Source organism: Triticum dicoccoides, chromosome 2A (assembly GCF_002162155.2).
Source record: "Triticum dicoccoides isolate Atlit2015 ecotype Zavitan chromosome 2A, WEW_v2.0, whole genome shotgun sequence".
Classification (NCBI taxonomy): domain Eukaryota; kingdom Viridiplantae; phylum Streptophyta; class Magnoliopsida; order Poales; family Poaceae; genus Triticum; species Triticum dicoccoides.
In genome coordinates, this window is record NC_041382.1 from 26,670,285 (window position 1) to 26,687,557 (window position 17,273).

Consider the following 17,273-nt stretch of genomic DNA (forward strand, 5'->3'; position numbering starts at 1 on the left):
ACTTTCTTGCTAGTATAACTGTAGGGGAATCCAGAGATATAACGCAGGCTACCATATGGAGCATTCACTTTCCTGCTATACATTATTTTTCTCTCTTCATCGGTAGATGCATAAATGCTAAGGATGAAGCATGTCACATGTGTTTCCCTGACTTCAGCATTCTCAGGAATGCTGTGTTAGGAGACCAATCTTATCATATGGGAGCCATTGTAGCTCGTAGGTTGCATCATAATAGATATAATGGAGATTTCTTTGGAGGAATTTATGCAACCCGCTTAGCTAATTTTCTTGAGATAGACATCCGTGAGGGTGATACAGAGTTGCCCACTGCATATTTAGATCACGACTCCATGGCTTCACATCATTTTGTCGAGAGGCCGGAATCACCTCTTTTATATCGTTTAATTTTTAACAAACGGCATGTTGTCCGTATTACTCTCCTTGCTCCTGCCCTTTTTGATTCACAGACAAAAGGAAGATAGACTATTACTAGAGAGAAGGCATATGAGCACGAGAGGAGAGCGGAGGCAGCCCGACTCCAGGCTGCAGCTCAGCAGGCTATAACTGTTGCACATCAGTACGACCCCAGCTACACGTACGGGTATCCGCCAGGTTGTCCCTGGCAATAGAACAATTTAGGCCAAAAGCCTAAGCTTGGGGGAGTACGTATTTCTCACCGACATTACATTTATGTTCACACACACTCATTGCTAGATGTCGGTGCTCATACTCTTTCACTGTAATATCCATGCTAGTTTATTTTCTTTTTCCTGCTTTCTTCTTGTGTGTTTGCTAAACCTTAAGAAAAACAAAAAATTAGTAGTAGTTTACTTTTCTGCTGTATTAGTTGTAATTAAAAAGAAAACACAAAAACATTTCCCGTTCTTCTTTTGCTTGTTGGGAGCTTTCCCGTGTAAATAGTTTTATTTATTTTCTTTTCTTTTGGGGTCAGTGGGAGAAGACCATGATTAAATTGTTGAAGTGGCTCTTATATGCATTATTGTTGATTTAACTCAGAGCCCATATTGCCTTGTCTTCTCCTGTTTATTGAATGCTCGCAGGTTCCAGCTTAGTCCAATGCATGTGCACTCTTATTATTATTCACACCATTCGGTTGTGCAAGTGAAAGGCAATTATGATGACATATATGATGGACTGACTGAGATGAGACAAGCTGGTATGAACTTGACCTCTTTTGTTTTTGTAAATATGATGAGCCCGTTGTTCCTGATTCAGCTTATTATGAATAAACATGTTTGCAGTGACAATTAGAGATCATAGTTGCTTGTGGCATGCTTGATTAGCTATGAGTTATAATGATTTACCTTGTGTGCCAACATGCCATTGAGATGATTATGATGTGTTATGATAGGGTGGTATCCTCCTTTGAATGATTTAAGTGACTTGACATGGCACATGTTCACGCATGTAGTTGAAACAAAATCAACATAGCCTTCACGATATTTATGTTCATGGTGGATTATATCCTACTCATATTTGCATCCAATGTTTATTAATTTTAATGCATGTACATGGCTGTTGTCGCTCCCTAGTTGGTCGCTTCCCAGTCTTTTGCTAGCCTTCACCTGTACTAAGCGGGAATACTGCTTGTGCATCCAATCCCTTAAACCCCAAAGTTATTCCAGATGAGTCCACTATACCTTCCTATATGCGGTATCTACCTGTCGTTCCAAGTAAATTTGTATGTGCCAAACTCTAAACCTTCAAATAAATATTCTGTTTTGTATGCTCGAATAGCTCATGTATCAACCAAGGTTGTCCTTATCTTCCGTGTTAGGCGGGTTATTCTTAAGAGGAGTGGACTCCGCTCCTCACTCATGAGAAAATGACTGGTCGCCGGGATGCCCAGTCCCATGCTTTATGCAAACTAAATCAAAATTAATTGCAAACAAAACTCCCCCTGGGACCTAATGTATGTTGGAGACACTCGTTGTTTCGAGCAAGTCATGGATTGATGCTTGTTGGTGGAGGGGGAGTATAAACTTTACCATTCTGTTTGGGAACCGCCTATAATGTGTTTAGCATGGAAGATATCACCATCTCTTAGTTGCTATGTTGACAATGAAAGTATACCGCTCAAAATACAATTTATCTCTATTTCAAAACCGAGCTCTGGCACCTCTACAAATCCCTGCTTCCCTCTGCGAAGGGCCTATCCATTTACTTTTATGTTGAGTCATCACCCTCTTATTAAAAAGCACTAGCTGGAGAGCACAACTGTCATTTGCATTCATCATTGTTAATTTATATTGGGTATGACTATGATTGGATCTCTGTTACCATGAATTACAATGTCTAGTCAGCCCTTGATTTTTAAAGGTGCTCTGCATTTATGTTTTGCGGTCTTAGAAAGGGCTAGTGAGATACCATCTTGTTATATCATATTATGGTTGTTTTGAGAAAGTGTTGTCATCCGAGATTTATTATTATGGCTTGCTAGTTGATTATGCTATTGATATGAGTAATTGTGAGACCTGAGAATTATTACAAATGTGGTTAGTTATGATCTATGCTGAAAACCTGAGTGCTGGCATGACATAGTTACAACAACAAGAGCAAACAGAGTTTGTAAAAGTTTTTCTTTCTTTCTTTCAGTTTGTCAACTGAATTGCTTGAGGACAAGCAAGGGTTTAAGCTTGGGGGAGTTGATACGTCTCCGTCGTATCTACTTTTCCAAACACTTTTGCCCTTGTTTTGGACTCTAACTTGTATGATTTGAATGGAACTAACTTGGACTGACGCTGTTTTCAGCAGAATTACCATGGTGTTGTTTTATGTGCAGAAAACAAATATTCTCGGAATGACCTGAAACTCCACGGAACACCTTAGAAAAAATAATAAAAAATCCTTGCCAAAGATGAAGACCAGGGGGCCCACACCCTCTCCACGAGGGTGGGGGGCGCGACCCCCCTCTAGGGCGCGCCCCCCCCCTCTAGGGCGCGCCCCTCTACCTCGTGGGCCCCCTCGATGCCCTCCGACGCCATCTCCAACTCTATATATTCACTTTCAGAGAGAAGAAAATCAGAGAGAAGAAATCTTCGCGTTTTACGATACGGAGCCGCCGCCAAGCCCTAAAACCTCTCCGGAGGGCTGATCTGGAGTCCGTTCGGGGCTCCGAAAAGAGGGATTCATCGCCGTCGTCATCATCAACCATACTCCATCACCAATTTCATGATGCTCACCGTCGTGCGTGAGTAATTCCATCGTAGGCTTGTTGGACGGTGATGGATTGGATGAGATTTATCATGTAATCGTGTTAGTTTTGTTAGGGTTTGATCCCTGGTATCCATTATGTTCTGAGATTGATGTTGCTATGACTATGCTATGCTTAATGCTTGTCACTAGGGCCAAAGTGCCATGATTTCAGATCTGAACCTATTATGTTTTCATGAATATATGTGAGTTCTTGATCCTATCTTGCAAGTCTATAGTCACCTACTATATGTTATGATCCGGCAACCCCGAAGTGACAATAATCGGGACCACTCCCGGTGATGACCATAGTTTGAGGAGTTCATGTATTCACTATGTGCTAATGCTTTGTTCCGGTTCTCTATTAAAAGGAGGTCTTAATATCCCTTAGTTTCCAATAGGACCCCGCTGCCACGGGAGGGTAGGACAAAAGATGTCATGCAAGTTCTTTTCCATAAGCACGTATGACTATATACGGAATACATGCCTACATTACATTGATGAATTGGAGCTAGTTCTGTGTCACCCTATGTTATGACTGTTACATGATGAACTACATCCGGCATAACTATCCATCACTAATTCGGTGCCTACCAGTTTTCCATATACTGGTTCTCGCTTATTACTTTCCCGCTGCTACTGTTACAATCACTACAAAATACCAAAAACATTACTTTTGCTGTCTTTACTTTTGCTGCCGTTACCACCACTATCATATTACTGTGCTACTAAACACTTTGCTACAGATACTAAGTTTCCAGGTGTGGTTGAATTGACAACTCAGCTGCTAATACTTGAGAATATTCTTTGGCTCACCTTGTGTCGAATCAACAAATTTGGGTTAAATACTCTACCCTCGAAAACTGTCGCGATCCCCTATACTTGTGGGTTATCAGGTCCCGACTATCACGCACTTTTATGCGTGCGAAGATGTAGCTGGTGGGACCCAGCAGTCGGGGGTGAATCATTTTTTTTGGTAATATGGACACACTTCCTTGTGTGCGAAGATGTAGCTGGTAGGTCCCAGCAGTCAGGGGGAAACATTTTTTCATGAAATACGGTGGCCCGTCCGGTGGGTCCCTGCTGTTAGGTGGAGGAATCATTATTTTCTGCATACTAAGGACGCACTTCCTTGCTGCGGCCGTGGACCTAGCTGTCAGCATCTCCACGTACGGTACTCTTTCGATGGAAGTCGGTCGTTGACCATATTGACCATGCCGCGCCGAGTGCACCAAGGCGGTGGATGACGGCGAGGCTTAGGAAGGGGACGACGCGAAGCCAGGGAAAACACGATAGTGGATGCCCACGCGGAGGGGAGTACGAGGGTTCACTGGTTCAGCTGCGGTGTGAGGCTGCCGTCACTGCAGAATAACAGGGGGTGTGGGTGAGTGGAGGGATGGCCTGGCCAACGGTGGAAGTAGTAAGGGGCGGTGAGGCCTCCGCGGCAGCACAGCCGGTCACGGGAGGCAGGAGCAGGCGGCACGACCGGCGCTGCTTTAGGCGGCTGGAGCAAGAAGACAAGAGGTTGAAGAAGCACTACGGCCGTTGGATGGACATCATACGGTCACTGGAGCTAGAATCGTTCATATTGACTATGTTGACAGAGCCCTCCGTCCCCGTAAACTTAGTAGGCCCACAAGTCAGCCTCCCACTATGCTAGGTCCCAGCTAGTAGGGGGAGTATTCATTTTTTTGTGCGTAATAAGGAGGCACTTCCTTGCGTGCGAAGATATAGCTGGCGGCTCCGAGCTGTCAGCGGCGGGTACGTTTTTTTCACGAAATACAGAGGCCCTTTCGGTGGGTCCCAGATGTCAGGTGGAGGAATCATTATTTTGCGCGTAATAAGTAGGCATTTCCTTGCGTGGGGCCATGGACCTAGCTCTCAGCCTCGCCACGTACAGTCCACTTCAGATACATGTCGGTCGTTTACCATGTTAACCATGCCGCGCTGAGAGCACCAAGGCGATGGACCACGGCGAGGCCTAGGAAGGGAACGACACGGAGCCAGGGAAGACTCGGCAGTTGTTTCCCACGCGGAGGGGAGTACGTGTACGCGGGTTTACTGGTTCATCTTCCGACGCCGGAGAATAACGGCAGGTGTGGGTGAGTAGAGTGATGGCTAGGCCAGCGAGGGGAGTACGGTGGGGCGGTGAGGCCTGCGCGGCAGCACAGCCGACGACGGGAGGAGGGAGCAGGCAGTCCCGCCGGCGTTTGTTTGAGCGGTTGGAAAAGGACGAGCAGAGATTGAAGAAGCACGACGGCCGTTGGATGGACATCCATCAGTCACTGCTTGTGCGTCAACCTTTTTTAAGGGAAGCCTGAAATCCGTGAAAAATAGCATACAACCCATGTGCCGTTATTTCTAATAATTTACAGCCCATTTGCTAATTCTTAAGGTTTTTTTGAGCCCATATTCTTTTTGTTTGCATTACAGCCCATATTGTGGCCACGGTTAAAAAATTATACGAAATTTTGCATATTTCGATGCGGTCCGAACTGTTTTTAATCCCAAAATTTCGAGTCAAATTCAAACTAATTTTAAAAATAAATGTCAATTTTAAAAATAAATTTCGAGTGCGACCTCTTTATCAATTTAGATAAGCCTTTCTGTATCACATGGATGTGACCTATAGTATGGTGTAGAAAAGTGATGAAAGGTATTCGTTGGAATTAATTTGGCAGCAATAGTCTATCCAGTTTTTCGCCTAGCTAGCTATTTCTAGAATTTCTGCAGTTGTACTTTTGTGCCATCTCCCTCATGTGTGTGTGTGTGTATATATATATATATATATATATATATATATATATATATATATATATATATATATATACACACACACTAGCAGACTAGCAAGTAAATTATTTACATCAAAACTGAGACGTGTCTATTTATGATGAAGGCATTTTTTTATTTGTATTCAGCAGTACTATAAAGAAAGTAGGAACATGGTTGATAAATAATCAGATTGTTCTGCCCATTTTTCATTTCACAATACATTACAACTACTATGTCCTTGCAGTCATACCATTACACATAAGCTACCCAGATTTGGAACCCAACCAAAGAACAATCAAGTTTGATTCGTGCTGTTATTGGGCCTTGCTGCGACGCTGATATTTTTGGGCCAAGTTGCGAAGAATCTACTCATGCTTATAAAGCAAGTTTGTTAACAGATTAAGTAGTCCCACCTTGCTTCTTGAACCTATTTCTATCGAGTTAAAAAAACTAATTCCATCAATTTATATATGCCTGTAAGTATGAGAATTAACAAGTAGCCTCAGAATAGTACTGTATTTAGTTTTCTGGAAGGATACAAAAGTAATATTGGGCTTCCTGTGTATACTGATTGCTAAGGATGCAATAGTATTTTTATGGTGGGGAAGTGTCATTCCCTCTGTTTACTGATGGGCCTTACCCTCTTAAGAGATCTAACCCTTGTCACTGTAAGGAAAAAAGCAAAGAGTATTATGACGCCATAAAGTTTGAATTCGGATAAGTATATGCTGAAGAACACCAGAATTAGTCTTCATGAACCAGCGTTGCCTTGTTGATGATGCTTCACATGTAAGTTTTCTGGTCCTTTGACAAGGTCTTCTAATTATTCAGAAGTGATGTCAAATGGTGGCTACCATTTTTTATTTTAATTTTCTTGAATTGTTAAGTTGAGAACGGATGCTTGCATTTGCATTTGGGAAAAAGAGGGGAGAAAGTGATGGATTGGAGCTTTGACGGAACAGTATTACTGTCTAGAAAATTCATGGCAACAAGGGCAATGGTTGAACATATAAATCTTTTTGAAGTAAATTCTTTTGTAACTCTTAGTCTCAGTATGTGCTTAGGCAGAAGAGAAAATCTTAATTAGTGGGTTCAATGGATGGGTTGACTGGATGTGCTAAAAGGAAACGGCTTATCGGGTTTAGTGGATGAAGTACTTGATAATTCTTCTTCAGTTTGTGATAACTGTGGTGTTGCTTTTATCTTGTGGTCGCATGTAGAAATGCATTGACCACTTTATTGTTTAGTCAGTAGGCATTTGTACTAAAGAGCTACTTTGTGATCTCAAAATAAGTTCGTGTGAACTATTTTATGTAATGGTTATGTGAGTTTCGTTGTTAGACATTTAGACTTGAAATGCTTGTTTATGTATTGTATATAAATTATTGCAGTAGGGATAAGGAGAAAAGCAGTAAAAAGTTGTCTGGGAACGGATCTTTGCTGAGAGTGGCTCTCGGCAAAGTGGCACGCTGGCAGTTGGCTGTGGCGTTTTTGCCGAGAGCCACTCTCGGCAAAGTGGCATGCAACAGCTGTTGGCTGTGGCATCTTTGCCAAGAGCCACTCTCGGCAAAGAGATGACAGAACCCTGCACTAGAGATTTGTTGTCTTTCTTTAGCCCATCCTTCGCCGTGAGCATTATCTGCATACACGATAGTGGCAGAGCGCTGCTCAAACTGAGATAGAATCCCTTCATCGGTGGCTTTATGCAGGTTGCACTGGAAGGGTTCCATGGCAAGGATGAACATGATCGGCGAAAAAGGGCAGCCCTGCCAGAGACCCCTATGGTGTTGAAAAGATTTACCCAGACAGGCCCGAGACCCCATGTGGCCGTGTGCATACTCAAGGTCTCAACAGGCTTTTGACGTCGCGTTATCTCACAAGCCGAGATCATTTAGCACCATGTTTGCTGCATTAAAAAGGGCCCATCTTATTTTAACCCTCCCCTCTGTCAACAGCCATTTTTAAGAACAAATAATCATTTTTAAGACAATCCCTTTCTACATTGGTAGCTAACTCTAATTGGGTAAAACAATTCTTGGGGCCTGTACGAATGTAATTTTTGATCGTACGTGCACAACAAGATGCAACTAAGCAAAGTAGGAGAATGAAAAGCATATGATAAAACAATTAACCGTCCATGCTTTAGAAGCTTCACTACACAGTGTGAGCACCAGAACTTTGTTAGATGGAAAAACGATCTACCAATAGGGCACCTCAAGCATGCATGTGTCATATGCTTTTGACCTGCACAGCCCACGACGGCTGGCCATACGGGATGGGAGACTCATGCAGATCAGATATATATGCATGACAAGGAGATGTACGCATAAAAAAATGAGGAGATATATGCATGACAAGGAGATATACTCATGAAAAATGAGTGAGCTCTGTGCCACTGTGATGTGATATGTACAGCTCTCTCTCTATATATATTTCCTCCAAGATATCTCTTCTTCACCACTTGGTAATTTTGGTATAATATCCTTCGCCATCTTCAAATTTAACTATTGTGAGATTTTGGAGGAGACCAAATCCGGACCAATGCTTCCATTTGCTTTTATCTCATAGAAGTTCAAATACAAGCAATATGAATTCAAAGTCCATTACAGACTAAAAACGAAGCCAACTTATTTCTAGATGGCGACGGACATGTTGCCGCTGGTAATGGCGTTTTTGCTGAGGACGGTGGGTAGTTCGACGTTCTTGCCCTTCTTGGGGGTCGATCTGTAGTAGTAAAACTAGAGGATCAGCTGGACGAGGCTGAAGATTGTACCTAGGCCATTGGGGATCTGCAAAGAATTTAAAGAGGACATAACTGTTAGAAAGATCCACGCTAAGGAATTCTTGATTGTATTTCTGGCTGGGTTTGTGACTTCTTATTCTGATGTGTATGTGTATGTGTACGTACATACTGTTATGTAGATGTCAAACTTGATGAGCGCATAGCCTGTCCAGCAGCAGCCGTTGAGGAAGTTCACCAGTGACAGGAAGAATGGCATGTACTCTACACTGTTGGTCCTAATCACTTTGCCCTACAAGCAAGCAGTACAATATTACTCCTTCCATCTTAATATTTTGAGTCATATTTGTAGACTCGTTAATTGGTTAAAGCGTCCGTAATTAACAAGCAGCCTGAGCTAGTAATTCATCATGTACAGGAAGTTTACCTTTGAGGTAGAAATAAACCGTAGGGTTTTGTGATTAAACATATATGATGTAGCATCTAGTACAAGAACTGGGGTGTATGAGAGGTGAACAATAGTATTCGGACGTTTTCTTTGAACAGGGTTTTCTTTTAGATGGACATAGATTTTCAAGCAGAATCAAGAACGAACAAGGTGTACTACTTCTTATTTTGGAGGGAACAAGGTGTACCCACTACTGGAATTTTCATATATGCTGGACGGCCAAAATACGGGCACTCGGCAAAGTAAAGAATGCCGAGAGTCGTACTCGGCAAAGGGGATAAGTCAGCATACACACTACAATGCCGACAGTATTGCTCGGCAAACATGCCATACTCGGCAAAGGCACTATTTGCCGAGGGCCATCCGGCCACACACGGCAACACTAAAAAAAAAGACACATCCGTGAAATATTGGGCCGAACGAAATTTTTTTCTGTCATGCTTATGACACTTTTATGACGATAATTGTGACAAAACCCGGTATTATCATAGATGTGGTGGGCTCCTATTTCTGTGATAAAAAATCATGACAGAAAATGGGTGTTTCGTCATGGACGGGCCGGAGACGCAATTGCATGACATTCTTTGGGCCGTCCATGACGGAAAAAACCGTGGTAGAAGCGATGGCGAGGAAAATTTCAGGGAGTTCCCAGTAACGGTGGGTGGTCGGGGGCCGAGCGATGCGTGTTTCTCTCGCACATGTACGCGTATGTGTGCGAGGCGTTGGGCTCTAACTAAATCCGAGCGAGGCGCTGAGCTCTAACTGAACCCGAGCGATTGCACTAGCTACGTTACTGAACCCGAGCGATCGATCCCTTGCTGTTAACTGAATCCGAGTGATTCCTTCGCTACTGCTGCTAACTGAAGTCGATCGAACCCTGCCGCCTCCTTCCCTTGATGAACAGTGAGCGTTGTTGGGGACGTTTGAAATAGTTCCCGGTGGGGGTGGATGAACAGGACCCCGTGGTGTTGCCTCTGGATGAACAGGACCCCGGTCGAGCCGGTTGTGGGTGGAAGAACATGACCCCGTGGAGGGATAGATGAACAGGACGACCCCGTGGAGGGCTGGTTGAACAGTAGCCGATGGAGGGCTGGATGAACAGTAGCCCGTGGAGGGGTGGTTGAACAGGACCCCGTGGAGAGGGTTAGTTGAATAGTAGCCGGTGGAGGAGCGGTGGACACTGGATGGACAGGAGCCCGTGGACGAACAGTCGCAGTTGCCGGCTGGAGGAGGTCGACGATGGATGAATAGTAGCCCATGGAGGCTGCAGGAGGTCGAAGATGGAGATGAACATTATCCCGTGGAGTCCCATTTTGTGGTACGCCACACCCCTCCCGATGAACAGGACCCCCGTTTCAACCGTAGCGCTCCAACATATGTCCGTTTCCTCCGTTTTGCGGTACGCCACACCCCTCTCGATCAACAGGACCCCATTTCGACCGTAGGAGGTCCAACAGAAGTCCGTTTCCTCTATTTTGCTGTACGCCAGACCCCTCCCGATGAACATGATCCCGTTTCGACCGTGGCCGGCCGAACACAATGTCGTTTCCTCCGTTCTACGGTACGCCAGGCCACGTTTCCATCGGCTGTTTCGTCCAAGCCACCGGTTGGCTCCCGATGAACAGCACGCGTTCCGTTGCCTCCCGATGAACACGACGCATTCCGTTGCCTCCCCATGAACAAGACGACGCAGTTTTTCCGTTCCGACCCGACCATGTACACGAGCCATGGCCGTACGTATGCACGAGTAGGCGTTCGAGACCCCGCCCGTATGTGCGTACGTGGCCGTATTTACTTGTTTACACCCTGGCCGTTGTACGTACGTGTACATGCTACGTGCACGCCTCTACTACGACACGTGTGCGCCTCTATATCGTCCAGTATGTACATACACGTTCGCAACCAGAATGACAACGCTACGTACGCTTCGACTAGGTGGGTCCTGATACATCTCCGTCGTATCTACTTTTCCAAACACTTTTGCCCTTGTTTTGGACTCTAACTTGTATGATTTGGATGGAACTAACCCAGACTAACGCTGTTTTCAGCAGAATTACCATGGTGTTGTTTTATGTGCAGAAAACAAATATTCTCGGAATGACCTGAAACTCCACGGAACACCTTAGAAAAAATAATAAAAAATCCTTGCCAAAGATGAAGACCAGGGGGCCCACACCCTGTCCACGAGAGTGGGGGGCGCGCCCCCCTACCTTGTGGCCCCCTGGATGCCCTCCGACACCAACTCCAACTCTATATATTCACTTTCGGAGAGAAACAAATCAGAGAGAAGAAATCATCGCGTTTTACGATACGGAGCCGCCGCCAAGCCCTAAAACCTCTTGGGAGGGCTGATCTGGAGTCCGTTCGGGGCTCCGGAGAGGGGGATTCGTCGCCGTCGTCATCATCAACCATGCTCCATCACCAATTTCATGATGCTCACCGCCGTGCGTGAGTAATTTCATCGTAGGCTTGCTGGACGGTGATGGGTTGGATGAGATTTATCATGTAATCGAGTTAGTTTTGTTAGGGTTTGGTCCCTACTATCCATTATGTTCTGAGATTGATATTGCTATGACTTTGCTATGCTTAATGCTTGTCACTAGGGACCGAGTGCCATGATTTCAGATCTGAGGCTATTATGTTTGCATGAATATATGTGAGTTCTTGATCCTATCTTACAAGTCTGTAGTCACCTACTATGTGTTATGATCCGGCAACCCCGAAGTGACAATAATCGGGACCACTCCCGGTGATGACCATAGTCTGAGGAGTTCATGTATTCACTATGTGCTAATGCTTTGTTCCGGTTCTCTATTAAAAAGAGGCCTTAATATCCCTTAGTTTCCAATAGGACCCCGCTGCCACGGGATGGTAGGACAAAAGATTTCATGCAAGTTCTTTTCCATAAGCACGTATGACTATATACGGAATACATGCCTACATTACATTGATGAATTGGAGCAAGTTCTGTGTCACCCTATGTTATGACTATTACATGATGAACTCCATCCGGCGTAATTATCCATCACTAATCCGGTGCCTACGAGTTTTCCATATACTGGTTCTCGCTTATTTACTTTCCCGCTGCTACTGTTACAATCACTACAAAATACCAAAAACATTACTTTTCCTGTCTTTACTTTTGCTGGCGTTACCACCACTATCATCTTACTGTGCTACTAAACACTTTGCTGCAGATACTAAGTTTCTATGTGTGGTTGAATTGACAACTCAACTGCTAATACTTGAGAATATTCTTTGGCTCCCCTTGTGTCGAATCAACAAATTTGGGTTAAATACTCTACACTCGAAAACTATTGCGATCCCCTATACTTATGGGTTATCAAGACCTTTTTCGGGCACCGTTGCCGGGGAGCATAGCTCTATTCTTTGAGTAACTTGGGATTTATATCTGCTAGACACTATGAAGAACTTGAAAGACGCTAAGACAACAATTTATCCCTCAACTACGAGGGGAGGTAAGGAACTGCCATCTAGCTCTGCACTTGATTCACCTTCTGTTATGAGTAAGCTAGCGACACCTAAACCTACTTCTGCTATTCGTTCCGATATGTCGCATGTTATTGATGATGCCACTTTTGCTATGCATGATAATTATGATGAAACTGCTTCTATGCCTGATACTACTGTTCCCCTTAGTGAATTTCTTGAAGAAGAAATTGCTAGGGCTAGAGAAAGAGAAATTGATGAATCTGAATACGATGATGATAGTGATGATGAAAATACGCCTGTTATTCCTGAAGGTTATCTTTTTGACAAAGATTCTTCTTTAGCTATTTTAGCCTACAAAGATAGATATGAGCTTAAGAGGTTATTGATTAAATGGAACAAAGAATCACATAGAGATAAAATGAAACCTGACCCTGCTTTTGCTACTTCACCTATCTGTGTTCCTGATAAGGATTATGAATTCTCTATTGATCCTGATATAATTACTTTGGTTGAATCTGATCCTTTTTATTGCTATGAATCTGAAACTGTTGTGGCACATCTTATTAAGTTAAATGATATAGCTACCCTGTTCACTAATGATGAGAGATCGCGTTACTTCTATATACTCAAAATATTTCTGTTCTCATTAAAGGGTGATGCTAAGATATGGTTTAATTCTCTTGATTCTGGCTATGTGCGTAGTCCCCAGGATATGATTTATTAGTTCTCTGCTAAATATTTCCCTGCTCATAAGAAACAAGCTACTTTGAGGGAAATATACAACTTTGTGCAAATTAAAGAAGAGAGTCTCCCACAAGCTTGGGGGAGGCTTCTCAAGTTACTTATTGCTTTGTCTGATCATCCTCTTAAGAAACCTGAAATACATGATATCTTTTATAATGGACTAACTGATGCTTCCAGAGATTACCTGGATAGCTGTGCTGGTTCTCTTTTCAGGGAAAGAACACCGGATGAAGCTGAAATTCTATTGAATAATATGTTGACAAATGAAAATAATTGGGCACCTCCTGAGCCAGCTCCTGCTCCAATTACTGAGCCTATTCCTAAACCAACTCCGAAGAAGAGAGGTGTTCTATTTCTCAGTCCCGAAGATATGCAAGAGGCAAAGAAAACTATGAGAGAAAAAGGTATTAAAGCTGAGGATGTTAAGAATTTACCTCCTATTGAAGAAATACATGATCTTAATTTACCACCTCTTGAAGAAGCATATGATCTGAATTCTTTATTCACTGAAGAACCTCCTGATCCCGATATCCCGACACAGGTAGTAAAGGTAAATTCTCTCTATAGATTTGATGAAGGTGATATCCCTCACTATAAGTCTGCTAGGCAATGCTTTGGTGAGTTTGATAATTTTATTGTCAAACACGAAAGTTTCAATGCTTATTTTGGTAGATAATTGAAATATGATTCCGATATGCTTAAATACTTGAGTGATTACATGGCTAATATTAGAGGTGAACTAAAACTTGTTAGCAAACATGCTTCTATGGTTACCACTCAAGTAGAACAAGTACTTAAAGCTCAAAAAGAAGTGCTTGATGAAATGAATAGTAAGAAAAATGATTATGCTGTTAGAGTGGCTACTAGAACTGGTAGAATGACTCAGGAACCTTTGTATCCTGAAGGCCACCCTAAGAGAATCGAGCAAGATTCTAAGAGAAATAATATTGATGTTCCTAGTTCTTCTAAAAAGAAGAGAAAGAAAAATGGTAGAACTGTGCAAACTTCTAATGAACCTATTGCTAAACCACATGATAATCCAAATGATATATCTATGTCTGATGCTGAAACACAATCTGGTAACGAACATGAACCTAATGAAAACACTAATAATGATGTTCATGATGATGCTCAACCTAGTAATGATAATGATGTAGAAATTGAACCTGCTATTGATCTTGATAACCCACAATCAAAGAATCAACATTATGATAAAAGAGACTTTGTTGCTAGGAAACATGGTAAGGAAAGAGAACCATGGGTTCTGAAACCCATGCCCTTTCCTCCCAAGCCATCCAAGAAAAAGGATGATGAGGATTTTGAGCGCTTTGCTGAAATGATTAGACCTATCTTTTTACGTACGCGATTAACTGATGTGCTCAAAACAAATCCTTATGCTAAATATATGAAGGATATCATTACTAATAAAAGAAAGATACCGGAAGCTGAAATTTCCACCATGCTTGCTAATTATACTTTTAAGGGTGGAATACCAAAGAAACTTGGAGATCCCGGAGTACCTACTATACCTTGCTCCATTAAAAGAAATTATATTAAAACTGCTTTATGTGATCTTGGAGCCGGTGTTAGTGTTATGCCTCTCTCTTTATATCGTAGACTTGACTTGAATAAGTTGACACCTAATGAAATATCTTTGCAAATGGCCGTTAAATCAACTGCTATACCTATCGGTATTTGTGAGTACGTGCCTGTTGTGGTTGCAAACATTACTATTTTAACGGACTTTGTTATTCTTGATATTCCCGAGGATGATAGTATGTTTATTATTCTTGGAAGACGTTTTCTTAATATTGCAGGGGCTGTTATTGATTGCAACAAAGGCAATGTCATTTTCATGTTAATGGTAATGAGCATACGATACACTTTCCGAGGAAACAACCTCAAGTTCATAGTATCAACTCCATTGGAAAAATTCCATCGATTAAATTTGGAGGTTTTGAATTCCCTCTTCCTACCGTCAAAAAGAAGTATGATATACTTATTATAGGGGATGTGCATATCCCCGTTGAGGTAACTTAGTGTTATTCGAAATTTCTCCAGTTTCATGATTATCGGAATGGGTTTGTTAACAAGACTTGATCAACCTTGTTAGTGGATTCTTTTTTATGAGCATGAGATAGACGAAACTAGAAGCACAAACTTCTGTACCCTCTTTATACTTTCTATTAATTAGTAGAAATAAAGTAAAAATAGTATTTTTCTGTCTGTTTCCTGGCTTATCCGTGCAATATAAAAATATCCCAAAAATAAAAGTCCTCAGAATGCCATGCCAATTTAATATGATTATTTTGGGAATATTTGAGGATTTACTGTGCAAAAAGTACCACGGGAGGAGCTGCCACCTGGCCACGAGGGTGGTGGGCACCCCCCCTCTAGGGCGCGCCCTCCAGCCTCGTGGGCCCACGGTGGCCCTCCTCCACTTATCCCAGCACCCATCTTCTTCCTCTATCTCACACAAACCTGAAAAACCGACTCAAGCACGAGTTCCAGCCACTTTTGCTGTGATATTCGATCTCCTTGCTCAAAGCACCTCTCGCAAAACTGCTTGGGAAGATTGTTCCTTGGTATGTGACTCCTCCATTGGTCCAATTAGTTTTTGTTCTAGTGCTTTATTCTTTGCAAATTTGTGCTGCATAGGTGACCATTTTCTTGAGCTTGCATGTCAAATTTATATGGCTCCAAGTAGTTCCAATGCTTGGTATAGGCTCTAGGCACTTGTGGAAGTAGTTACTATCAGTTTTATTGAAGTTGGTTCACTTTTGTTTGAAGTTACTAAAATTTTTAGAATTTTTTAGAGAAAAACAATATGCTTAGGAAGATGTTCCAAGGAGGTTCCTTTAAGAAGCAAGGACCCAGGATTGCTATGCGTGATGCTGACGAGGATCCACCAAGAGACGCTCCAGTACGGCCTTGCGAGTGGTCGTCGGAAAATTTTATGGACCGTGCGGGAATTAGAGAAGAATTTAAAGCGTATTTGCGCAATGCCGGTCTTGAGGATTTTGAGGCTAACAAATGCCCCCAGTATCATGATCTCACCAGTTCATTTGTGAGGAGGTTTGAGTATTCATCTTCGCGTAATTCTCCTTCAGTCATATTTGCTCTTTATGACAAATCTTATAGAATGGACTTAGAGGATTTCACTCTTGCTTGCAAACTTCCATCATGGGGCAATACTAGGGATCCCCCTAAATCTGAATTTAGAAACTTTCCTGCTAGTATAACTGTAGGGGAATCCAGAGATATAACGCAGGCTACCATATGGAGCATTCACTTTCCTGCTATACATTATTTTTCTCTTTTCATCGGTAGATGCATAAATGCTAAGGATGAAGCATGTCACATGTGTTTCCCTGACCTCAGCATTCTCAGGAATGCTGTGTTAGGAGACTAATCTTATCATATGGGAGCCATTGTAGCTCGTAGGTTGCATCATAATAGATATAATGGAGATTTCTTTGGAGGAATTTATGCAACCCGCTTAGCTAATTTTCTTGAGATAGACATCCGTGAGGGTGATACGGAGTTGCCCACTGCATATTTAGATCACGACTCCATGGCTTCACATCATTTTGTCGAGAGGCCCGAATCACCTCTTTTATATCGTTTAATTTTTAACAAACGGCATGTTGTCCGTATTACTCTCCTTGCTCCTGCCCTTTTTGATTCACAGACAAAAGGAAGAGAGACTATTACTAGAGAGGAGGCAGATGAGCACGAGAGGAGAGCGGAGGCAGCCCGACTCCACGCTGCAGCTCAGCAGGCTATAACTGTTGCACATCAGTACGACCCCAGCTACACGTACGGGTATCCGCCAGGCTGTCCCTGGCAATAGAACAACTTAGGCCAAAAGCCTAAGCTTGGGGGAGTACGTATTTCTCA